Source organism: Mercenaria mercenaria, chromosome 9 (assembly GCF_021730395.1).
Source record: "Mercenaria mercenaria strain notata chromosome 9, MADL_Memer_1, whole genome shotgun sequence".
Taxonomy (NCBI): domain Eukaryota; kingdom Metazoa; phylum Mollusca; class Bivalvia; order Venerida; family Veneridae; genus Mercenaria; species Mercenaria mercenaria.
The window spans coordinates 71,289,681-71,310,772 of NC_069369.1; the positions used below are offsets into that span (position 1 = coordinate 71,289,681).

A 21,092-nucleotide genomic window follows, 5' to 3' on the forward strand; every position below is an offset into this window, starting at 1 on the left:
ATGTTGAGAAACTAAACAGTACCAATAACACGATATAAAAGTCGTGCTGAACGATCTGAGAAGATCGAAATATAACAGCCCTGATTTCGGGGAGACTTTTTACGGCCGCCACACGGCACAAACAACGCTGCTGTGATAATAAAATAGAGAAAAGTGGAAACTTCACAGGTCGCTCAACACGACAAAAACGAAAATGTTGCAGACTCGGTTTGATTGAGCCTGTTCATGGACGGTAGTGTCTTGCTAGGAGCTTTTCGGTCCTATCATCTTACTTGGATCCCGTACCACAACTATCTGTACAGCAATCACTTTGCAATATTTTAAACTTATGCTAAGATCGGGGCCTCCGTGGCCGAATGTTTAATGTCGCTGACTTCAAATCACTTGCCCTCACTCGGGGCGTTGAATTATTCATGTGAGGAAGCCACCCAGCTGGCTTACGGAAGGTTGGTGGTTCTACCCAGGTGCCCGGACGTGACGAAATAATGCACGGAGGGGCACCTGGGGTCTTCCTCCACCATCAAAGCTAATAAGTCACCATATGACCTATATTGTGTCGGTGCGACGTTAAATCCAACAACAATAAATTACTTATGCCAAGATCAACTACTTATTTGACAAGTAAAATGTAATTAAAATTTATTTTTACTAAAATGTTATTACGCAAGTACCTTTGATGGAATATTTCGAGCAAACAAAACTGACAAAAGATATAATAATGTATCACATTATTTTGATGGAAAATATATCAATGTTGATTGAATAGTCTAAGCATTAGATAATTATTCCGTTGTTATTCATGCTAATGCGAAAGAAACATAAAAACATTAATTCACGTCTACCACTTTGGTTTTCGACCTTTGACCAATAACAAATTAATCTTCTTTTTTATTTTTTCTGGCTTCTTCATTCGCCGCTGATAAATATTTGCATATGCAAATAATCTCGTTTCACCGGTATAAAGCTTGGAGACAAATCTATTATCGGACTAAACATTTGTTACAACTACGATCGGTAAGTTACATTCTATTGTTTTATTGAATCTACATAATTTATAAACACCTATTTTAGTGGATCAAATCTGTGAAAATAATTATCTAGAAAACATAACTTCAAAACTTTCTAGTTAGACGATTAACATTGAAGGCAACTGAAATTAAATTTATTTTGCATACATTTGTATTACATTTTTCTTCTAATAAATCTACAGTTTAATTTCTTTTATTTTTAAAATGACAGGTGTTAGTTTGCTTCATTTTATATTATTGCATCAATTATTATGAAACAAATCTCTATCTGTATTTAAGAAACTAAAATGTGTTCCCTTCCTTGTATACGGATTATATTTGTTTATTAAAGTTTGCCTATATACTTTGAAAAATGACATATGACAGCAATGCATGACAGTCACACTAATTTTTATATATGGTTTAAATCCTATGGATGATTTCGAGCTTACGTTGAGGCCAGAGGTTAGACAGTCAATGTTTAGAAATTTCAATTTCAAAAACCACAGCTGCCAATTTTATTAATGACAACAGCATGACGTCACAGTTAAGGCACATCTAGCAACAACGAACGTATTTTAATTTGATCTTTACGCTGATGAGTAAGGAAAGCTAATGATCTATAGTACTGTAGCATGCATTTCCACTACCGTCCATGAACAGGCTCAATCAAACCGAGCCTGCAACATTTTCGTTTTTGTCGTATTGAGCGACCTGTGGACTTTCCACTTTTTCTATTTTATTTATAGTTTTTATACAGTTCATAGTACTTATTCATAGTCTTATAGAATTCATAGTACTTATTCATAGTCTTTATAGAACTTGTGTTTCCAAAGAAAAATATGGTGGGTACCTTCAGGAAGAAGTTGATTTTTCTAAATGTATTGTGCATAGATATATTTTATATCCCATATTGTTGATGTGTAAATTTATATTTTATTGGAAGCTGAACATGATTTGTTTCTTTATATAATGTGTTAGTCTGATTACAGGTAAAAGTATAGAAAAAAATCGATTGATCACTGATTTTGTCCAGAAATTTTACATTTTCGGCGTCAAAAGTACATATATTTGTATTTTCTTGCTTGAAGAATAGTCTACATATAAATCCTACTGTTTCGTGGATTAATACTAGGTTGGTAAAATTAAATAAACTCATTCCTAAAGCCTCCAATTTTTTATAACCATCGATGAAAGAGAATTCGGTGTGATGTCTTGACTGTATGCATGTTTGCTTGCAGTACTGTACAAATGTTTGAGACTTTCGTAAAAAAGACTGTATGCCTGTTAGCAATTCAATTATTTATTAAATATCGGCTTTTCCCTTGCTCCTGTAGTATTTCTTCATAATTATAACCCGCAGAGGGGGTATATAGGAGTCACCATGTGGTCTATCTTTTGTATGTGTGTCCTCGTAAATTTGGTCCCACAATTACTTGTCAATGAATACTATTACACCTATCTCTCTCAAACTTCACACACACATAGGCAATATGTAGTTAATGCCCATCCTCCCTTTTTTCCCCTTTAAAGTCATTGTCACACTTAAGAGGTCAGAGGTAAAAAAGGGTCCATATTTCGTGTCCGTGTCATAACTTCTTTATGCATTAAGGGATTCTAAAATATCTTGTCAATAACTTGTCACAAATGTTCACCATCATGAGACGATGTGTCGCGCACAAGACACAATTCCCTAGCTCCAAGGCCAATGTCACACTTAGAGGTCAAATGTAAGAAATAGGGTCGGTTCATTTTCCGTGTCTTTATATGCATGAAGGGATTCTGAAATAACTTGTTACAAATATTCACCATCATTAGTCGATGTGTAGCGCATAAGAAACAGGGGCCCGTCTTATCAAACATAGTACGGCTAAAATCGATCGTAGGCCTAAAGTGTGATATCTGTTTTCTTGGAATATGGACATCTTTTACAGAAAACATGCTACCTGCCCGTAAGCCTACATATAAAAGCTTGAACACATGAAACTGGTAACGTGTTTTTTTACTGGTATCAGCAATGGTGTTCAGACAAAACTTTGGTCGTACAATACGATAAGATATTTGATAAGACTGGCCACAGCTGGTCCCTTGCTCAATGTTTAAGATTACAAAATAAAAATAAAAGTTCTATTTTTAGCTTTGTAAACATGATAGAGACCACATTTTGTAATTGATTTTAATCAAACTTGCGCTCAACATGTACGGGCGTAATATCTCGGTTCCCTTCGAAAACTGGCCAGATCCCGTCATGGATTCCAGAGTTATGGCCCCTTAAAAGCCAAAATTTGCTATTTTTGGCGTGTGAACACGATAGAGACAACATTTTGCAATCAACTTTATTCAAACTTGCACACAACTTGTATTGGCATAATATCTCGGTTTCTTTCGAAAACTGGCCAAATCCCATCATGGATTCAAGGGTTATGGCCCCTTAACTCATTAAGACCGCAGATCGCATGTATGTGTTCATTTGAACTCTTATCGAGTACCGCATGTCGTATTTATCCGTCAAAAGATAACAGGCGTGCCGAGGATCGCATAAATGCGCTATCTGCCTGATAGTACTGTGTGCCGCGTGACGTGATTTTACGTTTGTAAGAGTACTAACGATTGGACTACTGTCAAAATCAACCGATGAAATATTTTACATTAAAGATTTATTAAACCCGGAAGCGATCGAAACAATCAAAATATTTATTATTTAAGCATGTATTTTCAATATACTCATCACTAAATATCGAAACTAAGTTATTTCCTAGGTATTGCCTGTTTTATCTTATCATTCTATTATACTGCAGAGTCTTTCTTTTTGATTCAGTATTTCAAATTTTATTAAATAGAGCATAATTCTGTTCTTTTATAATGCCATTTGCTTTAAAGTTTAGCAATAAATGATATTTGAATAAATACAAAATAATCAAATAATGGCTGTTTTTTATGTCAAATCTTTCTTGTATATTGCAGTTTTCCATATGCGTGTTACTTCAGTAGGCCTGTGAAACAATTTTGCAAATTGAAGTAATAGTAAATTTAAATTTATTGAATAGATCACAAATTGTAGTATCAGATGTGAAAATTTCAGTTTTATTCATCTGTTATAAACAGATGTTTGTCCCTAATATTGATCAAAGGATGCCTAGATCTTATCGATTATTGATTATCAGTGAAAATCCACAGGCATACAAAGCAGACAAATTGATAAGTGGCTCAGGAATGTATCGGAAAATTGATGCTAGTAATTAAGCGGCGATATGGCTGCAGGTATTATTGAGTTAAAGGGCCAAAATTTGTCATTTTTGGCTTGTGAACATGATAGAGACCACATTTTGCAATCAACTTTAATAAAATTTGCACACAACTTGTATTGGCATAATATCTTTGTTCCTTTCGATAACTGGCCAGATCCCATCATGGGTTCAAGAGTTATGGCCCCTTAAAAGGCCAAAATTTGTTAGTTTTGCCTTGTGAACACGATAGATACAACATTTTGCAATCAACTTTAATCAAACTTGCACACAACTTGTATTGGTATAATATCTCGGTTCCTTTCGAAAACTGGCCAGATCCCATCATGGATTTCAGAGTTATGGCCCCTTAAGAGGCCAAAATTTGCTGTTTTTTGCTTGTGAACACGATAGAGACATCATTTTGCAATCAACTTTAATTAAATTTGCACACAACTTGTATTGGCATAATATCTCGGTTGCGTTCGAAAACTGGCCAGATCTCATCATGGGTTCCAGAGTTATGGCCCATATAAATCCATAATTTGCTATTATGTTTGCTTTTGCAGCCATATAGAGACTTCATTTATGGTTTGATTTGATATAAACTTCCAAAATATCTTCAATAACAATAAATCTTGGATTCCATGATGAATCTGTCAGATCCTATCATAGGTTCTGGAGTTATTTTATATCTGATTGCCTTAGTAAGTACTTATAGGACTCATTTGAAATTTCATTATTGTGATTAGTTGGACTCAGACAATTAGGTTAGATAACTATGGACTGATGTTATGTCAAATTACCTCCCTTTATTTCAAATTAAAATGGGTATATTTCCGTAACTAATAAGGATACGGATCTGAAATTTCATTTATGCCATTAGATGGACTTGGACAAACAGTGAAGATACATATTGACTGAATTTATGACAAATTACCTCCCTTTATTTTTTATGTAAATTAATATACCTAGCAGCTTCTAATGAGATTGGTTTGAAACGTTATTTATGTCTTCCATGTTAAGAAATTTCTACTTTTACTTACTTTTCTGATATATTGTTGTAAACGCTTGTACTCTGTATCTTCTACATGCATATACCAATGCATGATTTTCTCCCATGATTTTAATAAAAATGGATTTATCTCCCATAAGTATTTATAGGACTCATTTGAAATTTCATTATAATCATTAGTTGGACTGAGACAATCAAGGTAGATAACTATGGACTGTTTTTATGTCAAATTACCTCCCTTTGTTTAAAATTAAAATGGATGTATCTCAGTAACCAATGAAGATACTGATTCAAAATATCATTTATGCCATAAGATGGACTCGGACAATTAGGGTAGATAACTTTTGACTGAATTTATGACAAATTACCTACCTTTATTTTATGTATCTAATGAGATTGGTTTTAAATGTTATTTAAGTCTTCCAGGGTAAGGAATAGTCATGCTAATACAAAAATGCAGCATTTGAGCCTAGGACCCTCAAACTTGGTATGGAGATTGGCCCTGACTAGTACGTGGCCCAAAGGGACTGTTACAAATAAATATTTATCCAGATGATATTTAATGTGTATGTCTATGTGATCTATGTCAAAACTTGATCTTATCATTAAGAGCAATGATACTCAGGTGAGCGATATAGGGCCATCATGGCCCTCTTGTTCGTATCCGTACCATAACTTATGTTACTTGTTCACGCATCCTTATATATAATTGTATATAGCAATCATTGTCTCCACTGGTACTTTATGTTAAAAAAATGGTTGCGATTATGAATTGGTCCAAGATGGCGGAAGCGGAGCCGTTAGGCGGCAGCACTAGCTTATAGTAAGATAGAAATACGGTTTATGGACGTGTTTGTTCTACGTTTATTACACATAAAATAGAGAATGCACATGATGGTAGAGGTTATAGACCAGTTAAACATTTCCCATAGGGTTCTAGTGTAAATTCGCCACAGTTAAGATTCATTTACTTTACTTTCTAGAACAACATTAAAAAGAAAGTAAAGCGTTTTAGCAACTGTAAATAAAACCGAAAAACAAAGTTATTCTAGTGTTTCTTAATTAACACGCGCTTGTACTATGATATAATATAAAATCACTGCATACAAAATGTGTTACTTATATATACCATACACATATAAGTTTAAATAATATTCATTTACAGTTTGTATTATCTAACATTCATTATATTACATTCGTGATTAAGTTAAAGATGGTCAATCACATCTGAGCACGTTTTATGTCATTTTACATTTGTGATTAAGTTAAAGGTGGTCAATCACATCTGAGCACATTTTATGTCATTTTTCAGATTTCATATATTCTGTTAGAGATCTATTTAAGGAACAAAACTATCCATTACATAGAATAAGATCCCTATTGGAGAAAAACATGCTTTTTACTTTCTATGACATTTTGTATTTACTTCCCTTTAATATAAAGGTATTTTAATAAGCGGTCTATTTCTTTTTATTTCAATATAATTTCTACTTTTGCATTTGCTTTTGATAAATATTGGGATATTTCTGAAACAAAAGGCAAGTTTGAAAACAGAATGTGGCTTCGGAATTCATCTATTTTCAACCTGTCTTGGGTGTGCAACCAAGATAGACAAAGGGAGGTAATATTAATTTCATAACTTGCATCCCTTTTGACGGAATATGTTCTTTTCCATGCAAATCTTTGACAACTTTAATACAATAGTGTTTATATTAATATTATTCTTCAGTCAAAATATGCTTATTTAATTTGTACTAATACTTAAATAACGCTATCTTGGTTGGACAACCAGGATAGGAAAATAAAATTTCAAAAATACTTCCAGTGTATTAAGAACTCGGTGTACACAAATAAGTGTAGATAATCAGTTGACTAAGTTTTGAACAAATCTATTAGTTGACCAAAATCTGATTAACCACCTTTAAAATTTGTTTAAACTTGAATTTTAGTTTTGTGTGTCACGATACAAATGTAAAGAATGTATATAGATGTACAGATTCTCCCCTCCCCCCCCCCCCCCCCCCCCCCCCCCCCCCACCCTCACCCGCTTACACCATGCCTCCCTAAAAAAATTACAAAAGAAATATTCTTTTCCAGGCTAACTGCTATGCACGTGTTACTAGTGCTCGCCATTCTAGTAGCTGCGGAGGCAGCAACATTGCCGATGGACAAAATGCATGCTGCTGAAAATGACATGGATGACATGCATGATACTGGCTTGGATGATACTGGCTTGGATGAACACTCTAGTAACAAGGGCGGCGGCCTTTTAGGCTTTAAGTACGGCTAGAGCGGCTAAAACGGTTTGCAACTCTAATTATTTTTATTAATTCAATTTTGGTAGTCAGGAAAATGACGTTTTCGTTTGAGGGTACTCTGTTGGGCTAACCAGATTACATTTGATACGTCTTATATATACTTATTCTTAAACCAAACGGTTCATTAAATGGAGCTGTAGAACAACCAGAAACGCTCCATTTCTTGGTTACAGTTTATTTTATTTTATTTCTCTTTCGTGTAATATGAACGATACATATTTATGAACTAGGTCGAAATGACCCATTATAACATACATTCAACATAACAGTGATTGTTATGTAGCAATGATTATATCTATAACAGACATTTGTAAACCATTATGTTCTTTGCACTTTATACACTTAGATAATCTTCTTATGAAAACGTTGTTTCTTTTTAGTTTTACTTCAGACAAGATAAAATCAGATAAAATAGAGCTTGGACGATTTTGCACATATTTTCACAACTACATAATTATAATAGTCATAATTTAATTCAATTAAAAGTTCCCTTGCTTTTTTCTTTTATTTACCGTTTGAAAATGTAGAAATTTAAAGGGTATCTACTTAATGAAAGAAGTATTGAAATATCTCTTTAATATCATTAAAAGTAGATGTCTGAAATTTGCCATACTTTTAGCCAGATTTATTTACAATTTCAGTACATTTATACATTTTTGAATCTTTATTTATCTTACAGCCTCAACCACATTTTCTTTAATTCATGGATTACAAATAAATGACAATATTCTACCAGCTAACATCATTTTTAAGAGGACAATGTTGTATCACAAAATATTGTAAAATAATAGACATGCACTAAAGTTTAAGTGTAACAGGTCAGTGATGTTGTTTTGTTTTCTTTCGATTATTTTCAAAAAGAAAGGAAAAGGAGCCATTGCTCGTTAATAAAACTTTGACATTAATTTATTTTCAATGACTTGCCAACAGAAGGATTAGATTATAAAATGAAAAAAAAATGGTATGAAGACATGGTCTGGTGCTATACGAGAGGAATTCAGAAGATTTAAAGACTGTCAATATGAAATACAGAAAAATTTGCATGTAAGCACATTGCTTACACCAGTCCCTCTGAACATTCACCCTTAACAGTATACAATTTTCTATCCGGGATATCCATTACCTGAAAGACATAGAGTAGCCTGTCCTAGGTATACTATGCAGACACTGATACACTGCTTTACTGTGGATTACACTTTAGGGAGGCTGCGTTTTTTTTGGGGGGGGGGCGTGACTTTACCTGTTTGATATTAACTCTTGTTTTTCTTTCCTAAAATGAACTATGACTATTTTATTTTATCATTTGAAAAACGCCTTCTTTGAAACGCCGTTTCCTCTTAAACCATCGATAGAAATTAATCTTTTTGTCGAACGGCAATTGTTAAAGGCTTTGTGTCAATGTTCGAATCAAAATGGCACAAAACCTATTTACTCCGCATTTCAAAGCATCAGAATTTATATCAGTAGCGGAATGCACATTGAAGTTGCTTAGGATATACAGAAATGTGTAACTGTTACCATAAACTTGTTGGCACATGTACAGTAAGGCTATGACAGTGGACGTTAACAACTGTTTAACTTTTACCAAATTATGATACAGGCAGTTGACGGTCGCAGTTACAGCTATGTTACAGACATTGACAATGTAAGAGCTGATGTTCTCAGTTACAGCTGTGACTTAACCGACTTGTGATAGAGGCAGCTGACGTTCGCAGTAATAGCTGTGATAAAAGGGTTAACATTTACAAATTTGTGATGCAGACATTTACAATGTAAGTGCTGATGTTCGCAGTTTGTTTTAACTTTAACCGACTTGTAATATTAGCAATGTTACAGACGCCCTGTCATAATACCTGGAGTGTAGATGATATATAGGTCACAGAGCATATGCTTAAAGGTCATTAATTAGATTTCGGTCAACATAGAGCATATGCTTAAAGGTGATAATTCAGATTTTGGTCAACTTATGCATTTGTTCAAAACTTAACCAACTGATCATTTGTACTTTTCATGTTCACCGAGTTCTTAATACATAATATTATCAAATTTTCACTGAAAATAGTTTTAAAATTTGTTTTTCCTATCCTGGGGCCAGTTGTTCGAAACTTTAACCGGCGGTTAAAATTTTGAAAACACTAGTCTTTGTGGGAAACTCTAGTATGATGTTTTGATTTTATTGTAAAGAATTTTCAAATTTCAAACTTTAACCGGCTCTTAAACTAACCACTGGTTAAATTTTGAAAACACTAGTCTTGGTGGGAAACACTAGTATGATGTTTTGATTTTATTGTAAAGAATTTTCAAATTTCGTAATTCTTAACTCATACATTTGTTTTTCTAAGTCTTCTAAAAAGTCAAAAAGTAACCCTAAAAGTTAATCATCCGTTAGCTTAATCCTCTGTTAAAGTTTCGAACAACTGGGCCCTGGTTGCTAAACAAAGATAGCGTTAATTTTTTTAGAAGTATAGATTAAATAAACATATTTTGCCTAGGAATAATATTAATATAAGCACAACTGTATTAAAGTTGTCAAAGATTTGCATTGAAAAGTACATGTTTTGCAAAAATTAATAAGAAATGCAAGTTTATTAAACAATCATTACCTCTCTTTGTCTATCTCGGTTGCGCAACCAAGATAACTTGAAAATAGATGCATTCCAAAGTTACACGTTGTTTTAGAACTTGCCTTTTTGTATATCTCAATATTTATCAAATGCAAATGTAAAACTAGAAACTATATACTGAAATCAAAAGAAAGAAAACGCTTTTCCAGTACCTTAATATTAAAGGGAGGTAATTACAAAATTCCACAAAAAGTAATAAAATACACATTTCCAATAGGGATCTAACTTTATGTAATGAGTCTTTTTGCTCTTTAAAATAATCTCTAACGGAATATATGAAAACTGAAAAAATTTCATACAATGTTGTTCAAATGTGATTGACCGCCTTTAATATGTTGTTCATTGTCAAAATAGTAAATATAAGTTCACAAAACATAACTCTATAATTAAGCAGCTAAATCAGCTTTCTTGCTTTCTTGTATTAATTTGTATATTCTAATGATGCTTTATTTCTTTTTCAGAGCATCATGTACATCAAACAATATTGCAAAAACATCGTCTTCGAAGATTCCTCAACAGTTCTTTCTTTATAAAGCTTGAAAATGATTTGTATCTATCACAATAAAAAAGTCGTTAATCAAGAACTTTCTAAAGTCTTCAGTTTTACTTAATTCTCGGCAACGCTTTTGTTATCTAAAGGGCAATGTCTGGAAAATCTGAAGTTTAAGAAGTTAGAAAAACATTTTTAATTTTTAGTTCTTGTTAGTTCATGAACAAAGAAAGGAAATGATGAAGATCATAAGTATTATAAGTTCTAACGAATATGAAAGCATTTTTCTGAATTAGAAGTGCAAATGTAGATCTTAGAAAGAAACAGATTACCTAGGGAATAGGGATACTTGCAGATATAGTATTATTTAACAGTTTTAAGGTATAGTAAAGTCTGTTGTTTTTTGTTGTTGATGTTGTTTGGGGGGGTCTTTCTCTTTTTTTCTTTCTTTAACTAAGTTCAAATGTAGCCGCTGCTAGTGGCATCAAAATGTTGTACTTTCCATTAGTAATTAATCAAACAAACTCGAACATTTGCTTCTTATTCAAATTTTGTATGTACGTATAGTTGTACAGTGTATTTATTTTTTATTGATAATTTACAAGGAATTGTCATTGTTAACCTTGTTAACAATTCATGCAGACACATGATAGATCAAATGTCATTTTATATCGATATTCCAGTGTATTGAATCGTAACTGACTTTTTTATGTTATATTCAAGGTATTGACTTGAAAATTTGCCTAACTTGTACAAATAAAATGGTCCAGCAATGCGGATCAGAAAATCTGAGGCGCTAGATTTTCACTGAGTACTTAATAACCTAGTATTCAATCGTCCATTTTGTTTAACAGAAACTTTACAAAAGTTTAGTTTTCAACGACCTATTTTTTTCATCATGATTGTAACGTTATAAAGATTTCAAAATTTAACATAACGTATATTAATTTGCCCCAAAATATAACTGAATCAGCTTCAAGCATGATGCAATTTACATAGTTATCCGTCCGTAATAAACAAATAAATTATTTAATAAAATGAGGAAGTACTTAAGTCCCCTTTTTTTCCTGTAAACGTACTAGATTTTAATGATTATAATACATTTGTAAATAGAAACCATTTTATCAACTTTACTCATTTTTCGACCATTTTAGAAATCACAAAAATGTATTAAATTAAAGAAAAATACAAAACCTTAAATCAGATTTATTATCAAAATATATTTATTAATCCCCAATAAACGATGTTTAAGAGGGGATATACCAGAGTCACCATGTCGATCTCTGATAAGTCTTGAACGGAAAGATGGATGAAGGTCATTTCTGGTTCACACGTATGTGAATCCTATAACATGTATGGGTATATAAATGTTCGACAAGGTATCTAAATCAAGTAAGAAAATGCCTGGAACGGTCCTTTGCCAGAACCTATCTTGGTAGTTTGAACTGGTAATGGTGCACATAAATCCCAACCATGTTCCATCGTTCAATGGCTGTGAAAACTATGTACCAATATTTACGAGACATAGCACTATAGCAATTGACTTAGGTTTGACCTTACTGTGCCAAAAAACATTAGTGGTTTCAGAATACAGAAACAAAATGCTTAAATTTTAATTTTATTCAAAAAATGAAATTCAAAAATATATACAATTAAGACAAACGAAGAGTTACACAACACATACGAAACATTAAATCGTTTGTGGCAGGAAACAGTTTCATATATTTGACATGAACGATCTTCTGCATGATCTGAGTAACACATTTGTAGGCATTAATATTGAAGAGATTATTATTGCGATTATTCTTTATACTGATTCCATCTAGTTTGCAGTTTTTGTGTAACCAATAAGACTGCATGAACAGATATTTCCCGCTCGTTCCTTAGACATAGTCAGGTTTAAAATACTTATTTTACCTGACGTTATGCTGTTGCAAAATTCGGTCAAGATGATTCCTGTCATCCATCCAAAATGCCTAAAATTAAACAGATATCACTGATATTGCTTACGTGTAATTCATTTTCAATTAAAACGTGGCCGAGATTGCTAGTGCGTTACTTGGCTCCAAAGGATCATCTCAAGGCTCGTTAGAATCCATTTCTTCGTGTGGCCGGCATACCTAAGCGTGATCTGGTATACAGTTTACATTACAACGGTTAGAATATAATCTGTTTAATACAGTAACTATATCATCTCTCAATTGTACGTCTTAAAAACTTGCATTGTCAGAAAGTGCTTTTTATTTATATTGCCCCTAAAATTAATCATAAAAGAGGCATTCAATTAATAATGCACATATTTCTCCATAGCATTTGGTGTCACAACATAATTTAGGACGATGGAGGTGATCTAGTCACATTCATTGATAAACTTGAAATGACCTTTTTGTTTAGAAAAACAATGCGTATGGCATAGTGATAATTTTATCTTCATATTCTAACATCTGTGCTTAAAGGAAACAGGCATTGTATACTCTAAAACTGTTTGCGTCTTTTGTTTGTTGCTTTTCACAATTTTCCTTTGCAAGATCACAATAGTTTCTGAGATGTTGCTATGTATTAATGTACATAATAAACTTACAAAGAGATGGTTTGACTACAGAAATACAATATCACACACACATATATATATATACAATCAATGGAACTAAACTCTAAATTCTTTTACTTCTTATTTACTTGTAGATTGTCTTGCCATATAACTTTAATTCTAAAACAGTAAGTCAGAAGGAAAAGTCTTTCTTGAATCGTTTTATGACTGCTTAAAACCATAAATATTAAAGTGATGTCCCATATATTAAAACTCATATCAAATGCAACTAGAGAACTGTTACTCTCGCCACTTCTAAATAAATACTGTAACGATTATATGAATGATTACAGACAGATTAAGTGCCTTTTTTAACAGAAATTCAGTTATGTAACGGCGAGCATTTACCTAACCTGTGTTCATGGATTCTGTACAAGTACTAACCTGTTCTCCGTAAGTAACTTACAACTTCCCCACAAGAACAGAGGTAGAGGACAAATGATTTCTGACACAATGCTTTTAATAAGTGGTCATGCAGAACATTCACTTCGCCCAGGGATCAAACTCGTGACTCCGCGATCCGTAGTTCTGCGTCGTCCTATTTAGCTAAGTAGTTGGACGAGAACAGACAGAGTACTATATATCCGTCAAAAAGAATCTTTTTAAATCAATATAAAATTCGGAGGAGGGTAAAAAAACTAACGCCTAAAATTTAATAAATAGGTTAAAGAAGTTTAAAAACCGGACACATGCTACAGTTTAATTATGTCTTGAGGCAACCACGATGTCATACACTTCGGTACGTAATATTTGTGCTCGTCTTTCATATTTTTTAAACCATTTTGCAACAATGAAATAGAAAATCATTCTACATTCTTTCATTTTCCAAATATATAGATAAAGGTTTATGAATGCGTTTATTTGGATACACATATAGCTGACAGAACGGAATACCCGCGTTGTCGTTTCATCGCGTAAACTTGAGACGTTTGAACTAATAAGCATAATGACAATGGCTGGCGTTTTTAGGAGCACGTTAGCTGCTACAAGTCTTAAAATGATCTGTAACGAAGCATATTGTCGTTCACTGATACTTGCAGAGTTTCTTATTCCGTCGCTGTGTGTTGTGCGTTCCATTGCATCTATCTGTGTAGCATGGCGTCTAGCAATTCTATAAATAACAGAGTTCGCTATAATCAGGATGACGTCATATATGACCATGATTACTCCGCTAGCATATTTTGCAGCTTTGTTTACCTCCCATAAGTCACAGCTGAGCAATATCAAATTGCAATTTTGATAAAAACTTACACATATTACACATACTGTTATTAGTACATGTACAACCCATATTGAGACAATGACTATATTGATTTTAATATTTTTCAGTACTAGCGTATACTTCAAATTTGCCTTTAAAGCAAAAACTTTCTCCAAGATTATTGCAGTTATCGATGCTGCCGAGATGTTATGCATAATTCCAAATGTTGCAAGACGTAAATTTTGGAGAAGGTCCGTATTTAAGCCAAATACTATTAACAAAGTGTAAACAATGAAAAGTATTCCTCCAACTAAGTCACTTAAAATATAACTAATGGATAGCTGCAAACACTGATATGGTACCCTTTTACAGCGGCTTAGTATTCGTACAGCAATTACTTCAAAAATAATAATTACGGCAGCTACTCCAGCTACGAGAGTCTGTACCACCTTTTGAGAAAGTCCATATGGCAGCACTGATGTGGAAAATTGTGAGCTGGTGTCATCACTTGCTGCAGTCACATTGCTGGGAAAATCTTCAATTTCTGACATGCTTGTATTTCCAGATCTGTGCATGCTCAAGAACTTCGTTCTGCAGTCCAAATATCTACCAATATAATAATATTACTATGATAAATATTCATATAAATCACAGTATTAATATCCAATAGATAAAGCCTCGTTTCAAGAATGCTGTCCTCTGACCAGGACCACATAGCAGTATATGCATGGATGTGTATATGTTATATGTCTTTATTCCCACCATATTCTATGGTACCAAGACAGTGTAAATAAAATTTATCTGCGCCAGGGTAATATCTTTCACAAGTAATGTTAACATAGGGCATGATACATATGTAATACACAAAAATGTTCTTGTAAAAGTGTATTAAAAGTATGCATAACAACATGTACGTATGCAATTAATGCACAGGAGACAGAATATAAAAAACACGATTAATGGCCCATCGGGAGACGACAAAAGACATACATGTATATCAAAGCATCCTATTTCCAATGTGCTTTAAGAACTGTTAGTCCTTGAATCATCTAACTTTTCTGGCTAACACAATCAGAAATATAATCATACATAATCAAAGAGGAAAGGGTAGCCTCCAGCTGTTAGTTGACTGAAAAAGAAATATTGTACACGTCATATAACCTCTTTAAGGAAGCGCTGTAACTAAAATATATACTTCAAGTAGGAACTACTTATATAGGTAGCTGCATCAAAGATCACAATCTGAAAAAAAATCAAAGGATCATTCTCTTAAAAAAAGAGTTATTTGAACCGAAAAAAGTGACTTGGGGTAACACATTATAGGTGACTAGGTACTTCAAACTATGCACATTGTTCTCTAGGCATGGAGAAAGCACGCATAATTACTGCAGATGGAGTTGAGAAGAACCTTATTTGGTCAGTAACAACAAACGAAAAAGATCAAATGCCTTTCGGAAACTTCGACATTTACTTAAGTGAACTTTATCAACAAACAGATGATGTTTTAAAACTTTGAAAACACAGAATTTGACAATGTGACAACTATATAGAAATAAGTCGGCTAAAAGGAAAATAATACTCCTACATGTTGTACATGTAGCTTACAAATTCTTGCGTATTGAAAGGAATACCTAGCTCATAAAGAACCTTCTGATTTCCTTTCATATATTCGGAGTTAATAGTGCAACTGTTGAATTAAGCGAGTCGCTCCTAATTTTTCTTTTTTCGTTTTCTTCTAATTTTGTTTGTAAGTAACTTGTTGAAATGTCAACGATCAAATTGTTTAATGATAAATAAAAGACAGCACATGCTTCGTACAGCAATTGATAACAGTAAGAGAGAAATCTCATGTGGCATCGGATCAGTTCATACAATGAAACCTCTGTTAAATATATTTCGGAAGCCTACAATACTGCACAATATTACCAGTTACCTGTCGGAAAACTTAACACAACTGCTGTTCAGTAAACATTGTATTTTTTTTTCCTTTTTTGTGCATGACTTTGAAAAATTACTTCCGCACTTGCCTTTATATACTGAAGCAAACTGCAGACGCAAACTTTTAAACAATAAACAGCATTGACGTACATTTCATGTGGTTGCAATGGAAATAGGTTTAATTTTGTCTTGTTATTCATTGTAACCGAGTTTTAAATAATTATGAAAATATACAAAGATATCATGCATATGCTGTAACCGTGTAATAATTACGAAAACATAAAAAGCCATGACATATTTACTGTCACTGTGTAATAAATATGAAAACATACAAAGAATAGACGCATTTACTGTCACCGTGTAATAAATATGAAAACGTGCAAACACATGACGCATTTACTGTAACTGTGTAATGAATATGAAAACATACAAAGACATGACACATTTACTGTAACCGTGTAATGAATATGAAAACATACAAAGACATGACGCATCTACTGTAACCGTGTAATGAATATGAAAACATACAAAGACATGACGCATTTAATGTAACCGTGTTATGAAAACGTACAAAGACATGACGTATAAATACTGTATCCTTGTAATATATATGAAAACATTCTAAAACATGACGATTTTTTAAAAATATGCTTCAAGTTTCTTATTTCTAATTTTACCTTTTTAAATTGTTTTCCACTATATGCTAAAAAAAACGTCTTTTAAAAATTCATCAGATGTTTAATTTTGGAAGATATAATAGTTTGCCCGTTTGACTGCGGTACTTGCTATCTAGATTTGAACTATATTAAGACTATGTTAAGTGCGATAAATTAGATAGGTATTGTTTCTTATAAAGTATCGACCTAGACTAGACGCAAAGGAGGTGAATATGGCACCTACCTTTTCGCTCGACTGTATTTCGCTTGTGTACGTTCGCCGACTAATTGAGTTCGATAGAAAACCCCTACCTATACATCTACCTTTCATGAACACAAAAATTAAGAAAACGTCAATAACAACTATTTTTCCTTGAACAAGTAATCGAATCCACGTCGAGTGCGCGAAAGCGCCTATCATCGACGAAGTTCGATTTCTCTACTTACCAACATCATAACCTCCGAATATAGACGACCTTAATGCATATATCTAAATGACAGGAAAATATTGAAAACTACAGAAACACTGAGCCAAAGGAGACTTCTAACGACCATAAAACTGTTACATATATAGATTAATTTACCCGCGCGTATTGACATAACGACTGTGGAATTAATGAGTATAATTTATTTAACTGAAACACTTGCTTATAATGAGACCAATTTTTTTTCTTTCTTTTTTTTTTAAATTGTAAATGCCATTTAAAAACAATAACACAGAAACTGAGCTATAACGCGCGTTTTTAGCAAAAATCACTTTATCATCCATGTTATATTAGAAAGATTCATCAGATTGTGACCATCTTCGCGATTATTACAATCGCAAATACATTTTCAACGCAGGGAGAAGGAAACGTTATTTTGTGAAATTAAACATAATATGAGCCGTGCCATGAGAAAACCAACATAGTGGGTTTGGGACCTGCATGGATCCAGACCAGCCTGCGCATCCGCGCAGTCTGGTCAGGATCCATGCTGTTCGCTTTTAAAGCCTATTGGAATTGGAGAAACTGTTTGCGAACAGCATGGATCCATGCTGGTCGCAAACCCACTATGTTGGTTTTCTCATGGCACGGCTCAATTATAATTAGTTGTTTAAATAAAATTGAACTTGTAAGTCTTTATACGAAATGTATTGTGTGGTTTAATTTAAAGAAAGAATATTTCGGTACTGAAATTTCTGCACGTGCTATATTCCGCCGGAGGTGCTTAGGGTATATAAAAACATTTCTTCCGAGCTTCATGATTATGAATTGTTCGCACAATTAAATACTGATGTCATAAAATATACATATTTGGGTGACATATATTTGATAGGTGACCTAAATTCTAGGACAGGTAAAAGATCAGACTACATTGAAAACATGAACCTTGACCGTTATATTGATATGCCTGTTGATGAATTGTATGCACAAGCGATACCAGCACGTATTTCTTGAGATAAAACTGTGAAAGCTTTTGGGAATAAACTGTTATCTTTTTGCAAAGAAAACGACATTTTAAGGTATAGGTCCATGTTTCGGAGAAAAAAGTTCGAACGTCATCAAATCATAGAAAGAAAGCATTGTTTTACATGAAAATTTAACAGCATATAAAACATTTATATTATTCTACAAAACCATTGTCAATTTATTCATATATGTATTGAATTTCGGAAAGGGACTGCATGAAGGGGCCACACTTCTGGACAGTTCAGCACCTTTAAAAACTCACCATTTTGAAAAAGCTGTTGCATGTCTACGTTTTGATGCATTTGCAACATCGTGCGAGTGTTTAAACTTTCCATAACTAGGTAAAAGATCGTTTTTGACAATTGTTTACATTTATTTCTTTACAAATGACATTCTTATTCAAAGGGGGACAACTCATTAAGAATATTTTAAGTATCCAATTCTTAGGGACAGAACAGTAAAGCATGTTTTGGACAGGTAAGTTGTGTGTCAAGGTGCTATTCATTTATTAAAAAATTATGTTATTTTGTGATATACTACTAAACCTTAATCACAAACGATCGCCTTGAGCATGGAGACTTTACGTGCAATAATACTATCCGAAACAGGAGAGCAGCTAGTGTAGTTGACTATTTATTAACTACTTATATAAATTTCTCAAGTATATCAAATATGAAGGTTTTAGAAATGACAGAATTTTCTGATCACTGCCTACTTGTATTTTCATTAGAATGTGAGCATATGATATTTTATTATACCGATATATAAACATATGATAACATTTTCTGGAATGATTCTGATCCTGATATATTTCAGGCATTGTTGAATTATAATAGGATGTTATTTGATGAATATTCTCATAAATAAATAGGTGATGAAATTGATATTGATATGTGTATAAATGTTCTGATATTGTATATGATGTTTCTTTTAAAATGCATGGCAGAACTTGTTCCACGAAGAATACAAAACGAATCATAAAAAGAGCGCCATGGTTTGATTATAACTGCAAACAGGCGAAAGCATTGTTTTTAACAAATAAAAGAATTTTTCATTGTAATCCTTCTGAAGAGATATCGGGGAATCAACCTTGTCAGCATACTTGCTAAAATATTTTCACTAGCTCTTAGAAATAAATTAAATAGATGGTGTGAAGAACATAATATTTTAAACGATTCTGTTTTAGAGATAATAGGTCCACAACTGATTGTGTATTTTCACTCCACTCAATTATTCAAAATGTTCTTAATTGTAAATCTAAATTATGAAAACGCTTTTGATACTATTGTTCGGAATGCACTGTGGTTAAAGCTGTCGAAATCAGGCGTTAGATCTAAGATGATAATAATGTTGAAATCGATATATGCTTCTGTTACCTCTTGTATGAAACTTTCTTCGTCAGTGCCTTTATCTGATTTTGTCGATGTAACCCTCGGCTTAAAACAAGGGGAACCACTCTCGCCGACTTTATTTATCCTTTTCGTTAATGATAGATGTGACACCATCGACTTCAATGCTTTAACAGAGAATGATCTCAACCATTTATCTATGTATATGTTACTTTTTGCAGATGATATAGCGTTATTCACAACTGATCCACGTACTTTACAAGCCCAGATAGATTCAGTGTATTCTTTAAAGTGGGGATTGAACATTAATGTTAATAAAACAAAAATATGTATTTTTGAAAAACGTAAACATAGACACGACCTGCAATGGTTCGTAAACGGCGAATCAATTTAGGTGGTGGATCACGTTTGTTATCTGTCCAGGTGTAAATTTTACTTATACTGGAATGTATAAGTAAATGTAGCTGTTTTTGGAGAGTAAGGTAGATTTCCCCTTTCTGTGATTTGTAAAGAAAGGGTTCTGAAATACTGGTTGAAGGTAATGAAAAACCAGGATACACCCATATATAAAATGTTTGTAGATCAATGCAGTAGTATTATTGATTGATAGTAAATATAATTGGGCAAAAAAAATGTAAAACGTTTACTAGATAGTCTAGGTTTTAGTGATGTGTGGTTAAACTTTAATACGAATGTTAATTATTTGCCTTTGTTTAAGCAGCGTCTACGAGATCAATATATTCAAAACTGGAATACTTGTATTCAGAATATGCCCAAGTGTGATTATTTCAGAAAATTCAAAACACAATTCTGTTATGAAAAATATTTAGATGTTGTATCCAATAGGTCGTTGAGAAAAGAACTCACATGATTAAGACTAGGTTCTCATAACTTAGAAATAGAATCTGGCAGATATTTAAATACTGAACGAAATGATCGCAAATGCAAATTATGTACATGTAACGCTGTTGAATCAGAATATCATTTTCTTCTCTGTTGTCCAAAATATGTAGATATAAGAAATAAATATTTAGGATATAACCCATGGCCCACTTTGCAAAAGTTTGCAAATATATTGTCAACAAATAGCAAAAAACTTGCTTAAATGTGCTCACTATGTTAAGGAGGCATTTAGAACGAGGCGACATTCTCTTGACCATGTAACAGCTTCTTGATTTGATTATTATTGTATTATTTGTAATATTACCCTTAAGAATTGAATTTTATTT

At 32.9% G+C, this 21,092-nt stretch overlaps 1 long non-coding RNA gene across 2 annotated transcripts; it reads left to right on the forward strand.

Annotated features, from left to right (window-relative positions):
• The first annotated feature begins 873 nt into the window (after positions 1-873).
• LOC128559576 (uncharacterized) lies at positions 874-10,772 on the forward strand. 2 transcript variants are annotated; one of them, XR_008372478.1, is made up of 3 exons: positions 874-1,014; positions 7,344-7,549; positions 10,650-10,772. It is a non-coding gene; the product is annotated as an uncharacterized LOC128559576 (long non-coding RNA). The 2 variants fall into 2 exon arrangements; XR_008372479.1 differs by lacking the exon at positions 874-1,014 and adding an exon at positions 4,005-4,025.
• Positions 10,773-21,092: the final 10,320 nt, after the last annotated feature.